The sequence below is a fragment of the Thamnophis elegans genome, chromosome 13, assembly GCF_009769535.1.
Source record: "Thamnophis elegans isolate rThaEle1 chromosome 13, rThaEle1.pri, whole genome shotgun sequence".
Classification (NCBI taxonomy): Eukaryota; Metazoa; Chordata; class Lepidosauria; order Squamata; family Colubridae; genus Thamnophis; species Thamnophis elegans.
Genome location: NC_045553.1, coordinates 10,781,219 through 10,795,188, shown reverse-complemented (window position 1 = coordinate 10,795,188; position 13,970 = coordinate 10,781,219). Strand labels below are relative to the sequence as shown.

At 45.6% G+C, this 13,970-nt stretch overlaps 1 protein-coding gene across 10 annotated transcripts in view; it reads left to right on the top strand.

The window, feature by feature from the left end:
- Positions 1-13,970, top strand: part of FBRSL1 (fibrosin like 1) — a 592,776-nt gene that overhangs the window by 462,196 nt on the left and 116,610 nt on the right. The gene's annotated exons all lie outside the window — the stretch shown is intronic.

Sequence of the window (13,970 nt, the reverse complement as noted above, 5' to 3'; positions counted from 1 at the left end):
TGGCATATCTCGCTTTCCCTTCTTCTCAAGTGCCCCATAGCCAGCGTTTCAGAATTCCGATTTGGGGGGAAAAACATAGTGTCTCATTAAACTCCAGTGAGATCTGCAGCTTTTAACTTGTGTTGGCTTCATCGGAGGGTTACATTAAGGTTGAATGATGGTGACAGGTATTTGTGGACTAAATGTGTTTGCATATTTGTCTAGGGAGATTCTCCCAGTCATCCAGGTCATGGTTGTCCCAACTGGGCTTCCTTTGTTTTTCCTTGAAGAGGTTTCGCTTCTCATCCGAGGAGCTTCCTCAACTTCTGATCGAATGGATTCAGTCAGAACTGAAGAAGCTTCTGGGATGAGAAGCGACACCTCTTCAAGGAAAAACAAAGCAAGTCCAAGTTGCCTTTTCAACAAGCCCCTTTGAGACAGGTCGGTGTGTCTGTATAAATTGGTGAATGAATTAACCCCCGTTTCTGGACACCACCTTAAACTAACTCGTCAGTTCTCAACCTTAGCAACTTAGGGTCTGGGTTTTGACTCTCAGAATTTGAAAGAAAAGACATTGAAGTCTAGATTATCTTAAGCTTGCTAAGGTTGAGAAGGCATGGGTCCGTCCAAATGACTGGAATTTTTACCTAATTTGCTAAATCACCATTAAAAATGAACCAAGGTTAACTCAAGCTTGATCAGTTGGGTGAAAACATCTGCCAGTTCTTAACTTGTAAAGCATCTTCCTAACTTAGTTTATTGGCCAGGTTTGGCCAGGTTTTAGACTGGGTAATTGGGACTGTTGAGTCGTATGGTTGAGTTATGCTGAGCATTACAAGGTTGAGCTGATTGGAATTCTTCCCTAAAAGGATTACAATTGAAAACTGGCTTATTACAACGCCCTTAGTTTTGTAACGAAGGTGTTGTTTTTTTTCTTTTGTGTGGTTTTTGTGTGTGTGCAAATCCTGCCCCTTGTTGTGCAAATGAAAATCCTGCCAACTGCCTTTCCATCCCTTAGTCTTCTGCTCTCATTAAGGAGGAAATATTGTTAGCTATTTGTTTCCTTTCGGTTGGGCTGTCTGCTTAGCTTTTAATGGCAAAATGTATCAAAAAAGGAAGATTTCAGTATGCTTTTGTTTAGGAAAAGGAACATGTTAAACTAAAAGAGGATTTTAAAAAGCAAGGTGAAACGGCTACAAATGATTTTGCACGTTTCCTGGAATTTAAGGAGACCTGTAAAAGTTTCCCGAAAGATACAGGTTAGGTCTAAATATACTCATTCAACTACGGTAAATAGAGGCAGAATTACTCTCCTTCCTTCCTTTCCCCTTCCTTTCTTCCTTTCCTTCCTTCTCTTCCTTTCTCCTCCTCCTTCCTTCTCTTCCTTCCTTCCTTTCTTCTCTGCTTCCTTCCTTTCCCCTTCCTTTCTTCTCCTCCTTCCTTCCTTCTCTTCCTTCCTTCACCTCCTTCCTTCCTTTCTTCTCCTTCCTTCCTTCTCTTCCTTCCTTCCTTCCTTCCTTCCTTCCCCGCTTCCTTATGGATGTGTTTCTGTGTTCAAGAGCATTTTCTCTATCTATTGAAAATAGAGAGAGGGGCCCCAGTCCTCCGGAACCTGACATTCAAGACTCTTGAGAAACTGTTCTCTCCCCCCCCCCCCCCTCAACTGTTTGTCTCTTAATTCAAGAAACCCTCATTGATTATCAACTGGGCCTGCATGCTCACTAGCTGAGACAAGCTAGCAGGAATGTTTCCTGCAGTCAACAATGGGGAGAGAGTTAGAAGATCTTCCCTCTGCTTGGAAAGCCCATTCTCCTAGTCCTCAGTGAGGTGCTTTGCTGAGCCTCCTTCTCAGTCAGATCCAATTTGAACTGAGCTGTTTTGCCAACTCTTTCTCTTGGTGGCTGCTTAGTTCCAGCAACTGTTTCCTGTTGGGGCCCTAGAAGCCCGGGCGGGCAGGCGGGGAGGGGCGAGTAGAGGCTTGCGAAGCGCCCCTCAACGTGAGTGACATTGAGTTAGCCACGCCCACCCAGTCACATGACTACCTAGGCACTCCATCCAGCCGGTCATTAGGCAGATCATATTAGTGGTCTGCTGGGATTTAAAATTATGAATTTAGTGATCCCTGAGGTCCAAAAGGTTGGAGACCCCTGGTCTAGTCCATCTAGTTCAGTGTTTCTCAACCTTGGCAACTTGAAGATGTCTGGACTTCAACTCCCAGAATTCCCCAGCCAGCGAATGCTGGCTGGGGAATTCTGGGAATTGAAGTCCGGACATCTTCAAGTTGCCAAGGTTGAGAAACACTGAGATTCTAGTTTATGTTCTGTCCTATCCTATCCTATGTAGAAAGGGGAAGCTAGTGAGGTTTGTGTGCAACACAACTGGCCTGTGCTAACGAATGCATCAGACTAAGGTGCATCTCCCATGGGAAGAAGCGAGTTTTCCTTATTGGGCGGCCATTGCAAGAAAATGGTACTCTGCAGCAGCCCGGATGGGTGGGATATTACAGGCTGAGATTCTTTTGTTCAGCTTTTCCAGCCATAATCGAAGAGGGGCCACCGCCCCAGGTTGACAAGCGCTCTACTTCTTTCCCTTCCAGTCACACGTTCCAGGTCAGCAGCAGGGCAAAAACCTGACACTGTTAACGGATGACTTTAACGAGGCTGGGATAATTATTTCCTTTTATCTTCCTGTGTTGTATGCTATATGGTTCCTCTGCCCTGTTTATTATTGTAACCCTTCTCATTCTTTCAATTCCTTGACAATAATTATGAGGTTGCACAGGCTTGAGGGATGCAGTAGTGGCTCAGTGGCCCAGATGCTGAGCTTGTTGATCAGAAAGGTCGGCAGTTCGAATCCCTAGTGCTGCGTAACGGAGTGAGCTCCCGTTACTTGTCCCAGTTCTTGCCAACCTAGCAGTTCGAAAGCAGGTAAAAAATGCAAGTAGAAAAACAGGAACCACCTTTGGTGGGGAAGTAACAGCGTTCCGTGAGCCTTCGGTGTTGAGTCATGCCGGCCACATGACCACGGAAACGTCTTCGGATAGCGCTGGCCCTTCGGCTTTGAAACGGAGATGAGCACCGCCCCCTAGAGTCAGGAACAACAGCACATATGTGCAAGGGGAACCTTTACCTTTACAGACTTGGGGCTAAGAGTTGGAAGTCTCATAATTAAAACACACATGCACACACACACACACACACACACACACTAGAGTGGGAGGCATATCATTGGGGAAAATTCAAAAGAGATAGTCCTTGACTTTCCGCCATCCATTTAGCAGCTATTCAAAGTTACAATAGCATTGAAAAAAGTGACTAGTGGCCGATCCTCATACTTATGACCGTCACAGCTTCCCCATGGTCACATGACCAAAATTCAGGCACTTGGGAGCCAACATGCCTTTATGACAATTGCCATGTCCTGGAGTCGGCATTTGTGTCTTTCCAGCAACCAAAATCAAGGGGAGACGCCAGATTTGCTTAGCGATTCAGTGATTCGCTTAGCAACCTCCCTGATTCACTTAATAAATGTGGCAAAACAGAGTCAGTGGGGTAACTTGCTTAAAACCTAACTTGCTTAGCAACTGGTCCCAGTTGTGGTCGCAAGTCAATACACTATCTGTATGCCCATCTTGCTTGCCCATCCTACTGGAATCTGTTTCAGTGAGCTTTACAAGATGACAGAGATGATCTGCTTTATGACCATTGCAACTGACTAACATAATTGCAGGCTCAATCATGGTCATAAATCAAGGACTACCCCTAAGAGATAGGCATGGACTAACAGAAGGAATGCTTTCTGAAGGAGAGAGAAAGAGAAGGGGGAGAGAGTGAGAGAAAGAGAGAATCAGAGAGAAGGAAGGAAGGAAGGAAGGAAGGAAGGAAGGAAGGAAGGAAGGAAGGATCCTACTTTCTCTCCATGCAATCCTATTTTTATCTATCATCTGTCTGACAAAGGGTCCTTTTCCCAGGCTTCAGCCATTCCTCTGGCTATTTTTGCCCCTGCTCTGCCAACAATCTTAGTAGCTGCAAAACTGAATGCACGTTCTTGTTTGTTACAATGCAAGGCAGATGTTGTTGTTTGAAGTTATTAAAAATATCCTTGCAGGATGTAAAGCCGTTACAAGTCAAGCTGCCTGTTGCAATTGACTCCTGGGGATTTTGTCAATGCCGATGGTGTCCAAATGGTGCTCCAGATGTTTTGGAATTGCACCCAAGGCGACTATTGCTATCGATACTATTTTTTTTCTTTCTATCACCGCAATTAGTCTGCTTCTATTTGCAGCTCTTTATATTTTGTGATCTTCTCCATTTCTCTCGCTTCTCTTCTGCTGCCTCCAAGTATTGCCCTGTCTACTATCCAGACTTTTTTTATATTTCTTATCAACAACTGTTTGTAATTCTAGTGGGTTGCACAGCAGATTACTTGTCTCTTTTGAGTTCTAAAGTCCCAGAGTACTCTAGTTTCTTCATTTTCTGTTATTTATCTATTTTATGGTCCCACCAGTTCTCGCTTGCAGGCAAGCGGTATTTCTTCTAGTTATTCCAGCGCACCGTAGCTGCTATTTTGTCATGCTGTCGTTTGTTATTATTATTATTATTAGGTCAGACTCTTGGTGCTGACGGCTCTAATCATTCAAAATCCTCTTGTGTATTTGTGCCAGCTTCCTGCTTAACGTCTGTTTATCAGATGGGCCAGTCTTTTGATTTGGCTTGCGTTCAGCAATCATTTTGTTTTGCAAACTTTTAATTCCATGCAACCCCACAGCTTCTTCTCCATGTCTGGGTTTGACGTTTTAGAGAAATCACATTTGCCACCAATTGCCTTTTCGTCTCCAAGAAATTGTGATGCAATGAAGTTTCATTTAGATTATTTTACCTGTCTTCTTCTCGGGTTGTTCTGGTATTTTTTTTTTAAAGTTGTCATTGTGCGTTGAAACATAACGTGGTCAACACAGAAGACAGGTTTACAAGGATATAATGTACCTGATAGTTAAGATTTTGCAGCTTTGTAGAAGTGAAGTTGTAACAGTGGGTATTGTTGGTAAGGTGGGTTGTATTTTACCTGAACAGTTTTTGTTAAAAGGGGAAAAACAAACTTAAGCAGAAGTCCTAAACGTCAGAAATTTTTCACATTTACCCAGAATTGGGTATATCAACTAAATCGTAGAGGTTTTCTGTTTCAAACAACATTTAACCTGCCCGGCTAAGGATTAGTAACTGCATTTGCGTAACGTGTGTTATTATTAACTTTGATTCCCCCCCCCCCCTTGGGCTTAAACCAAGTAATGGGTTGAGTTCCTGTGTCTTGTGCTGACTCAGTAAATTGGCCTTTCAAAGAAGCCGGTTAAACTAGCCTGGTGTATTAATACAATTAGAATACAATATATTTTCACTCACTTTTGATGAGCAGGGCTGAAGAAAGCAGTGGGAGGAGCTGTGTCCCAAAGTGGGTGGGGCCTCATTGTCTTTTTTTTCCTTTCCTTTCTTTCCTTTCCCTCTCTCCTTCCTCCATCCTTTCATCACATCTTCCTTTCCTTTCCCATTTCTCCTTCCCCCCTCTCTTCTTTCCTCTCATCTTCCTTTTCTTTCCTTCCTTTTCCTCCCTCCTTCCTCCCTCCCTGCCTCTCATCTTCCTTTTCTTCCTTCCTTCCTTTCCTTTCCCCTTTTCCCTCCCTCCCTCCTGCCTTTCCTCTCATCTTCCTTTTATTTCCTTCTTTTTCCCTCCTTCCTTCCTCCCTGCCTCTCATCTTCCTTTCCTTTTCTTTCCTTCCTTTCCTTTCCCCTTTCTCCTTCCTCCCACCCACCTTTCCTCTTATCTTCCTCTTCTTTCCTTTCTTTCTCTTCCTTACTTCCTATCTTTCTTTTCTTTCCTTCCTTCCCTCTCATCTTCCTTATCTTTCCTTCCTTTCCCCTCCTTCCTTCCTCCCTCCCTCTCCTCTTCCTTCTCCCCTCCCCCTCTCTCCTTTCTTCCCCTCCCCCTCCCCAAATTGTGGGGAAGGAACGAGGCCCTCTTCCCAAAGGTCATTTTATAGTTCCAACTACTGGTTGCATTTGGTTAATCCCACCCAACAACTGTAGACCATCCACAAGTGTTGCCAGTTCTAGCCAGTTCAGCCAAAGTTTGCGTTGGGTAAGAATTCTGGGAATGCAACAACAGCCCCCCCCCCAAGGAAAGCTGAACAGTTCTAATTCCAGATTGGTTTTTTTTCCCTACCTGACCCAAAGAGAGACTTCTCTTCGCCTACAACCTGATTCTCCTTCATCCCGAAATGAGAGAGCTTTTGAGTTCGTTGGGGTTGTGGCAGATTCAGACAGTGAGAAGGTTGGGGAGGAAGGAAGAGGGGCCAGTCCTGGAGTCTGGGGAAGGCTCTGAGGAGGGCTCTGTGTCAGAGGCAGAGAGGGGGCCAGGGCCGTCTGACAGTTATCAGCTGCCTTCAGAGTCAGACATCAGTGAGGCAGAAGAACAGCGGGAGCCTGTTCCCAGCGTGCGCAGAATTGCCAGACGAAGGGAACAGCTAAAAAACAGGGGTCGACTTGGGAGTAAGGCCACAGGTGGACGATGAATGGCCCCTCCCAGAGGAAATAAAAGAGGAGCGAAAGGGGAGTGGAGTTTGCAGGAGACAATTAGTTTGCTTAATTGGTTCGTGATACTTCGAGACTCCTTGCCAGGTTTTGCAGACATCAGCCTGGCTGCTCTCCAAGCCAGATAAAGTCTGTGTCTGTAAATCCTCCCTCAAGAGACTTTGCTGGATGTGAATGAGCAGAATTGACAGTCAATTAATAAAAGTGGTTTTTGTCGGGACAAGGATTTTGCTTCCTGCTCTTGGGAAGCCTCGGTCAGAACAAGCACAGCATCCTGTGTGTTGAAGAGAATCCCCAGTTTAGTAGATAATCTCAACCTGATACCCCTCTGGCCGGTTGATTCTGCCCATTTTAGACCCAGCCTTAGTTATAAATGGACCTAATTGGCAGGGGGATTAAAAAAAGAGTATCGTATGGATCAACGCCGTCAAATCTTCTTAGACAGCCATTCCAAATGCAGAGGCAACAAAACACAGCTTTTCCCTTTGAGATATGCAAAGGCTTTGCGTGTTTTATTTGGCAGCTGTTCAACAGCCACCTGCCTTGTTAGCAAATTCCTGTTGGAAAAGAGCTTTTCCATTGGAGGGAACGATTGTTGTGTTTTTCTCTAAAGCAGGGGCGTAAAACTCAATTTCATTGAGGGCCACATCAGGGCTGTGACCTGGGGAGGTGGCTGCCTGGGAGGGCATGGCCAGCTTGACACCACTCTCTGGGCATGACTGACTGGGTGGGTGTGGCCAGCTTGATGCCACTCTCTGGGCATGGCTGACTGGGTGGGCGTGGCCAGCTTATCACCACACACTGAGCATGGCCGACTGGATGGGCATGGCCAGCTTGACACCATGCACTGAGCATAGCCAACTGGGCGCACATGGCCAGCTGGGTGAGTGTGGCCAGCTTGATGTCACTCCCCTAACTGCTGGCCCAATGTTTCCTCTCCGCATTTGGTAGATCGGGCCAAAGCGATGTGGATCAGCCCCTTACATTTTCCAGGATGGCCCTGCGGGCTGGATCTGACCACACCCGGCCCGCGGGCCTTGAGTTTGACACCCCTGCTCTAAAGATACAGCTATGAAGTACAGGCCACCGCCGTTTAGTGAAGAAAAGGTATTTTCTGCAGCTTTGTTTTCCTTGCTCTGCACCCGACGGGGGGAAAAATAAAACATGCCAGCTTCTGGCTCTCTAAATTGATAATGGTTGCTGGCAGACCTCCAGGCCATTGTAAATATGAACTTTTGTCAATATTCCCAGAGCTTCCTCTGGACTCGGGTGGTCTTTATTAGCTGAAGGTCACTCCATTATGTTTCCCCCCCTCTCCTCAGAGACCTTTGATTCTTCTCTAGAAAGCATGGCCTTTCCGATTTCTCTTGACCGCAGGAGTGTCAAACTGGATTTCTTTGAGGGCCAGATCAGCTCTGTAGTTCTCCTCTGAGGGCTGTGGTGGAGTGGGGAGATGGGGCAGACACCTCCCATGGCACTTTCCTGGCCAAAACAGGGTGCGGGGCCAGCATGAGCGGGGGAGCTCCCTAGCCTGTTTTTGACCTGGACAGCCTCCTCCAACAGCTTGCTGGCCAAAACAGGCATGTATACCTCTCAGTCTGGCACAGATGTGCAAGAGGAACCTTTACCTTTACCTTATTCTTGTAAACCCTTTTAGTCAGATTGAAATGTAAAACCCTCTGCTTTTTAAAAATAAAAAATAAACTAAAATTAAAGCCGAAAGCTGATTGCCTTCACCCTCCGAGTCAAAAGATGGGGTGGAGAAGTTTGGGGAGGGGAGGTGGGCTTTTGAAAGTCAGGCATGCTAATCTCCTCCATTGTACTCCGCGCGGTGCTTAACTTGAGGCGCAGACAAAGAACCCATAACAGCTGCGGTTAAGAGTAATCCAAGCATTTTAAGTGGAGACTTGGAAATCCCACGCAGAGGTGTGTCTTTCAAAGAGTGAATTACAGATTGTCCAGACAAGCTCCAGCAGCTTCAGGAGGCGGGGGGGGGCAGAAAAAATACCCCAAAGGTATATTGGGTGTTCTTTCAGAAATTCTGGACTCCTAAAGAGCGATGGGACGCCGTGGCTCAAGGGCTAAGACGCTAAGGTTGTCAATCAGAAAGGTCGGCGGTTCGAATCTCTAGGCGGTAGATGATGTCAGCTAGAAGGATGGAGCCCTGGTGCAGGAGGGGGGGGGAATTAGACATCTCTAATTTCTAGACGAGGGACGGGGTGGCTCAGTGGCTAAGACGCTGAGCTTGTCGATCAGAAAGGTCAGCAGTTCGGCGGTTTGAATCCCTTGTGCCGCCTAACAAGTCCCATGACTTGTTCCAGCTTCTGCCAACCTAGCCGTTCAAAAGCACGTAAAAATGCAAGTAGAAAAATAGGGACCACCTTTGGAGCAAAGGTAACAGCGTTCCATGGTCTTAATGTGGAACAAAACAAAGTTAACCAATGATTCACATAACGACGGAAACTTTGGGCTCAATTGTGGTTGTAGGTTGAGGACTGCATGTACACAGCCTTTCTCAAGCCCGGGGCCCTTTGGTGGCCTCAGCTGCATTCCTTCCCTTCTTCCTCCCGTCATTTGAGAAGCGAAGCGATTAATTCTTTTCACCCGGAGTTGTTGTTCTCGCTTGCACTCTTAAGCAGGGAGGGACGTAGAAATAAAAAGAAGGAAAGGAAGAAAAAAAATAGACAAGCAGAAAGCCTCTTTCCTTCGGGAATGCTTTCTAAGTGTTTTGTCCTGAGGATATTCTTTAATAAGTCATCTTCTCCTCAGCAACTCCCAAAAGCAGACAATTGTGGCAGATGCTCCATTTTATCCTGGAGCTATTTCAATCTTGATCCATCTTTTATCATCTCTAAGGATTGAGACAACAAAGGCCAATAAATGCCTTAGGATCTTTCTCTCTCTTCCCTCCCCTTCCCTCTGTCTCTCTTTCATTCTATCTATCTCATTTTCTCTCTGATTCTTTCTCTCTCATTTTCTCTCTTCTTGGTCTCTCTCATTCTTTCATTTTCTCTCATTCTCTCTCATTTTCTCTCATCTCAGTCTCTCTCATTCTCTCTCATTTTCTCTCATTCTCACTCTCATTCTCATTCTCTCATTCTAGCTATCTCTCATTCTCTCTCTCATGCTCTCTCTCTCTCATTCTCTCTGATTCTCTCTCTCATTCTCTCTCATTTTCTCTCTGATTCTCTTATTCTCTCTTATTTTCTCTCATCTCAGTCTCTCTCTCTCATTCTCTCATTCTCGCTGTCTCTCATTCTCTCTCTCGTCCTCTCTCATTCTCTCTCATTTTGTCTCATTATCTCATTCTAGCTCTCATTCTCTCTCTCATCCTCTCTCCCACTCTCTTTCTTATTCTCTCTGATTCTCTATCTCATTCTCTCTCTCTTTCTGATTATCATTCTCTCTCTCATTCTCTCTCTCTCTCTCTCACACACACACACACACTTTTACCTTTTCCATCTGTGCCTCGATTTCTTTCCGAAGAGGAATCAAGTTGCCTCTTCCTCCTTGCTTCCCTACAAGAGTACAAGCAGTCCTCAACTTACGACCACAATGGAGCCCAAAATGTCTGTCCTTAAGTGAGACATTGCTTCAGTGAGGCTTCCTCCTTTCACAACCTTTGCTTGCCACCATCGTTGAGCGAATCCCTGCGGTTCTTAACGTTAAGTCACACGGTTGTGAAGGGAACCTGGTGAAGGGGGACCTTTGCTGGTCAGAAGGTCGCAAATGTTTGATGACAGTGACTCAGGCAGTGGCCAAGCATCCTAATTCTGAACAGGTGACCACAGCTGTAAGTGTGAAAAATGGTCCTAAGTCATGTTTTTCAGTGGTGTTGTAACTATGAATGGCCACTAAATGTACTGTTGTAAGTTGAGGGCCTACCGTATTTTTCAGAGTATAAGATGCACCTTTTCCCCTCAAAAAAAGAGGGTAAAAATCTGGCTGCATCTTATACACTGAATACAGCATTTTTGTCCTCCCGAAACCCCGCCTCCTTTGCAAAAGTGGCTGTGCATTGCCTTTAGGAGGCTTATAGAGTGCTCCTGGGGAGGGCAAAAATGAGCCAAAAACAAGCTGTTTTTTGCTCGTTTTTGCCCCCAGCCCTCAGGAGCACTCTATAAGCCTCCTAAAGGTTATGCATGCCCTTTTTTTATTTAAAAAAACGGGCCCGTTTTCACGAAAAATGGGGCGTTTTTGGGAAGTCTGCAGAGTACAAAAACTTTTTTTTAATTTGCCTCTTCAAAATCTTGGTACATCTTCTACTCCCAAAAATACGGTACCTTTCGAATGAAAGAAGGTTGCCTTGGATCCTTGCCAGGAACTGGATATATGTCCTTGCCTTTTGGCTCAGAAGATGGGGAGGGGTGGAGGAAGAAGCCCTTCCTCCATGGGTTGGCCTAAGCCATCGATCGGTCCACAAACCAGCTGTGTTTTGATCTCCGGGAAAAGCTCTTGGAAGATTAAATTGCGACGTCTTTTGTTGCCATTAAACACCATCATTAATACAAGAATGGAAGACCTCCACCTTCCAACCCACATGGGGGGTTGGCTGAAGCTGCCATTCCACAGCTGTGTGGTTTTTCCAACCATCATCATCTCAACTTTTGCTCCAGAAAGCCTATAGCTCAGTTGTAAAAGTCATGTTTTCCAAAACAAAATGTCTTTGTTGTTGTTAGTTGTGAAGTTGTGTCTGACCCATCGCAACAATGCTCCTCCAGGCCTTCCTGTCCTCTGCCATCCTCTGAAGTCCATTTAAGTGCACGCCTACTGCTTCATTTAAGTGCACGTCTAGTGATTCAGTGACTCCATCCAGCCACCTCATTCTCTGCCATCCCCTTCTTCTTTTGCCCTCCATTGTTCCCAGCATGAGGCTCTTCTCCAGGGAGTCCTTCCTTCTCATTTGGTGGCCAAAGTCTTTGAGTTTCCTCTTCAGGATATGGCCTTCTAAAGAGCAGTCAGGGTTGATCTCCTCTAGGACTGACCAGTTGGATGGCCTTGCAGTCCAAGGGACTCGCGGGAGTCTTCTCCAGCACCAGAGTTCAAAGGCCTCCATTCTTTGGCGCTCAGCCTTCCTTATGGTCCAACTTTCAGACAAGGAATAGTGGATGGAAACTGATCAAGGAGAGATTCAACCTGGAAATAAGGAGGAATTTTCTGACAGGGAGAACAATCAACCGATGGAACAGAAGTTGCCTTCGGAAGTTGTGGGAGCTTCATCAGTGGAGGCTTTCAAGAAAAGATTGGACTGCCATTTGTCAGAAATGGTGTAGGGTCTCCTGCTTAAGCAGGGGGGGGGGGTGGACTAGATGACCTACAAGGTCCCTTCCAACTCTGTTAATCTGTGAATATAAATATAGAGCTCCTGCCAAATTGTGTATTCGCAGTCATTAGGCGGACACAACCAAGCTAACATGAGGTGGGGGAAACACAGACCACATAAATGCAAAATAGGCTGGGGAAAGATTTAGCTGGCAGAGAAGGCTGGGGGGGTGGGGAGCAGTAATACAAGGACAATGTAACATAAGGTAGTCACTCTGGAAAACTTTCTCCTTCATTAGCAGGGATCTGTTGAGTTTCTGCTCACATTAGGGTAATTAACACGAGTACAGATTGTTGAACATCTGTACACTTCAGCTCCCAGGCTTTTTAACACAGCCGAGCCGCCGAGCCGAAAAGAGAATGTGCAAACTATTTATTTTTTCCAAAATTAGCATTTCTGGGTGGAAACTAAATCTGGCGCTTGACAAGAAGTCCCACCCAGGGCCCAACCGCTGAAAGAATGATCTGAGATTGGCTTTAACAATAATATATATATTTTTAAAGGAGAGTGGAGGTATTGCTTCTCCAGTAAACGTAAAGGTTCCCCTCGCACACATGTGCTAGTCGTTCCCGACTCTAGGGGGCGGTGCTCATCTCTGTTTCAAACCCGAAGAGCCAGCGCTGTCTGAAGACGTCTCCGTGGCCATGTGGCCGGCAAGACTCAACGCTGAAGGTGCACGGAACGCTGCTACGTTCCCACCAAAGGTGGATCCTATTTTTCCACTTGCATTTTTACATCCTTTCAAACTGCTAGGTTGGCAGAAGCTGGGACAAGTAACGGGAGCTCACTCCGTTATGCAGCGCTAGGGATTCGAACTGCCAACCTTTCTGATTGAGAAGCTCAGTGTCTTAGCCATTGAGCCACTGTGTCCCATATTGCTTCTCCTTTAAGAATGATAATAAAACCGTGTGGGGTTTTTTCTTTCTTTTAATCTACATGGACATTTTCTATCGAATGTGTTTTTTAATCCCAACACAGAGAACACCTGGAAGGAATTCTATCAGAATTCATTTTTAGATGGCCGAGAGGGGTTTGGTATGAAGATCTTGGGGAAAAAGTGCCGTTTTAGTACTCGTAGTCCTTAAAAATGCCTGAAAGAAGGCATTTTTTCAGCGTTGTATGTACAGGAAGTCCTCGACTTGCAACAGTTCATTTAGCGACCGTTTGAAGTTACAACCCACTGAAAAAAGTGACTTAGGACCAGTGGTTGAATTCAAATTTTTTTTACTACCGGTTCTGTGGGCGTGGCATGGTATGGCGTGGTGGGCGTGGCAGGGGAAGGATACTGCAAAAATCTCCATTCCTTCCCCACTCTGGGGCCAGCCAGAGGTGGCATTTGCCAGTTCTCCAAACTACTCAAAATTTCTGCTACCGGTTGTCTGAACTACCGTATTTTTCGGAGTATAAGATGCACTTTGGGCCCATTTTTGCAAAAAAATTGGCCGTTTTGGGGAGGTTTGCAGAGTGCAAAAACTTTTTTTATTTGCCTCTTCAAAACCTTGGTGCGTCTTAGACTTAGGTGCATCTTATACTTGTACGAAAAATACAGTACTCAAAATTTCCACTACCGGGTCTCCGAACTACTCAAAATTTCCACTACCAGTTCTCCAGAACCTTTCAGAACCTGCTGGATTTCACCCCTGCTTACGACCCTTTTTCACACTTGCAGCGTGGTCACCTGTCTATCTAACTAGTGTTCTTGATATCGATTGTCTTATATATTCATTTCTCTCTCACACACATACACACAGGCATCCACACAGCTGCACAAATAGACACAAAGACAAATGCCTGTCCCTTTATGAAAAATTCCCAAAGTTTTTAAAAATATCGCTTACAAATTCTGTGGAGCGCAGAAAGCAAGGAAGGGGGGGAAGCGTACGGCATGCTTTAGATCAGGGGTGTCAAACTCAATTTCATTGAGGGCTGCATTGTGTTTGACCTTGGATGGCCAGGGGGGATATGTGTGGCTGGGAGTGGGCATGGCCGGGAGTGGGCGTTTGACACAGGCCCAAGATGCATTATTTCCCCTTCTCTTCTTTGTTTTCATAGTTCTTTACTATAACCATTTTCCTATCTCTTCT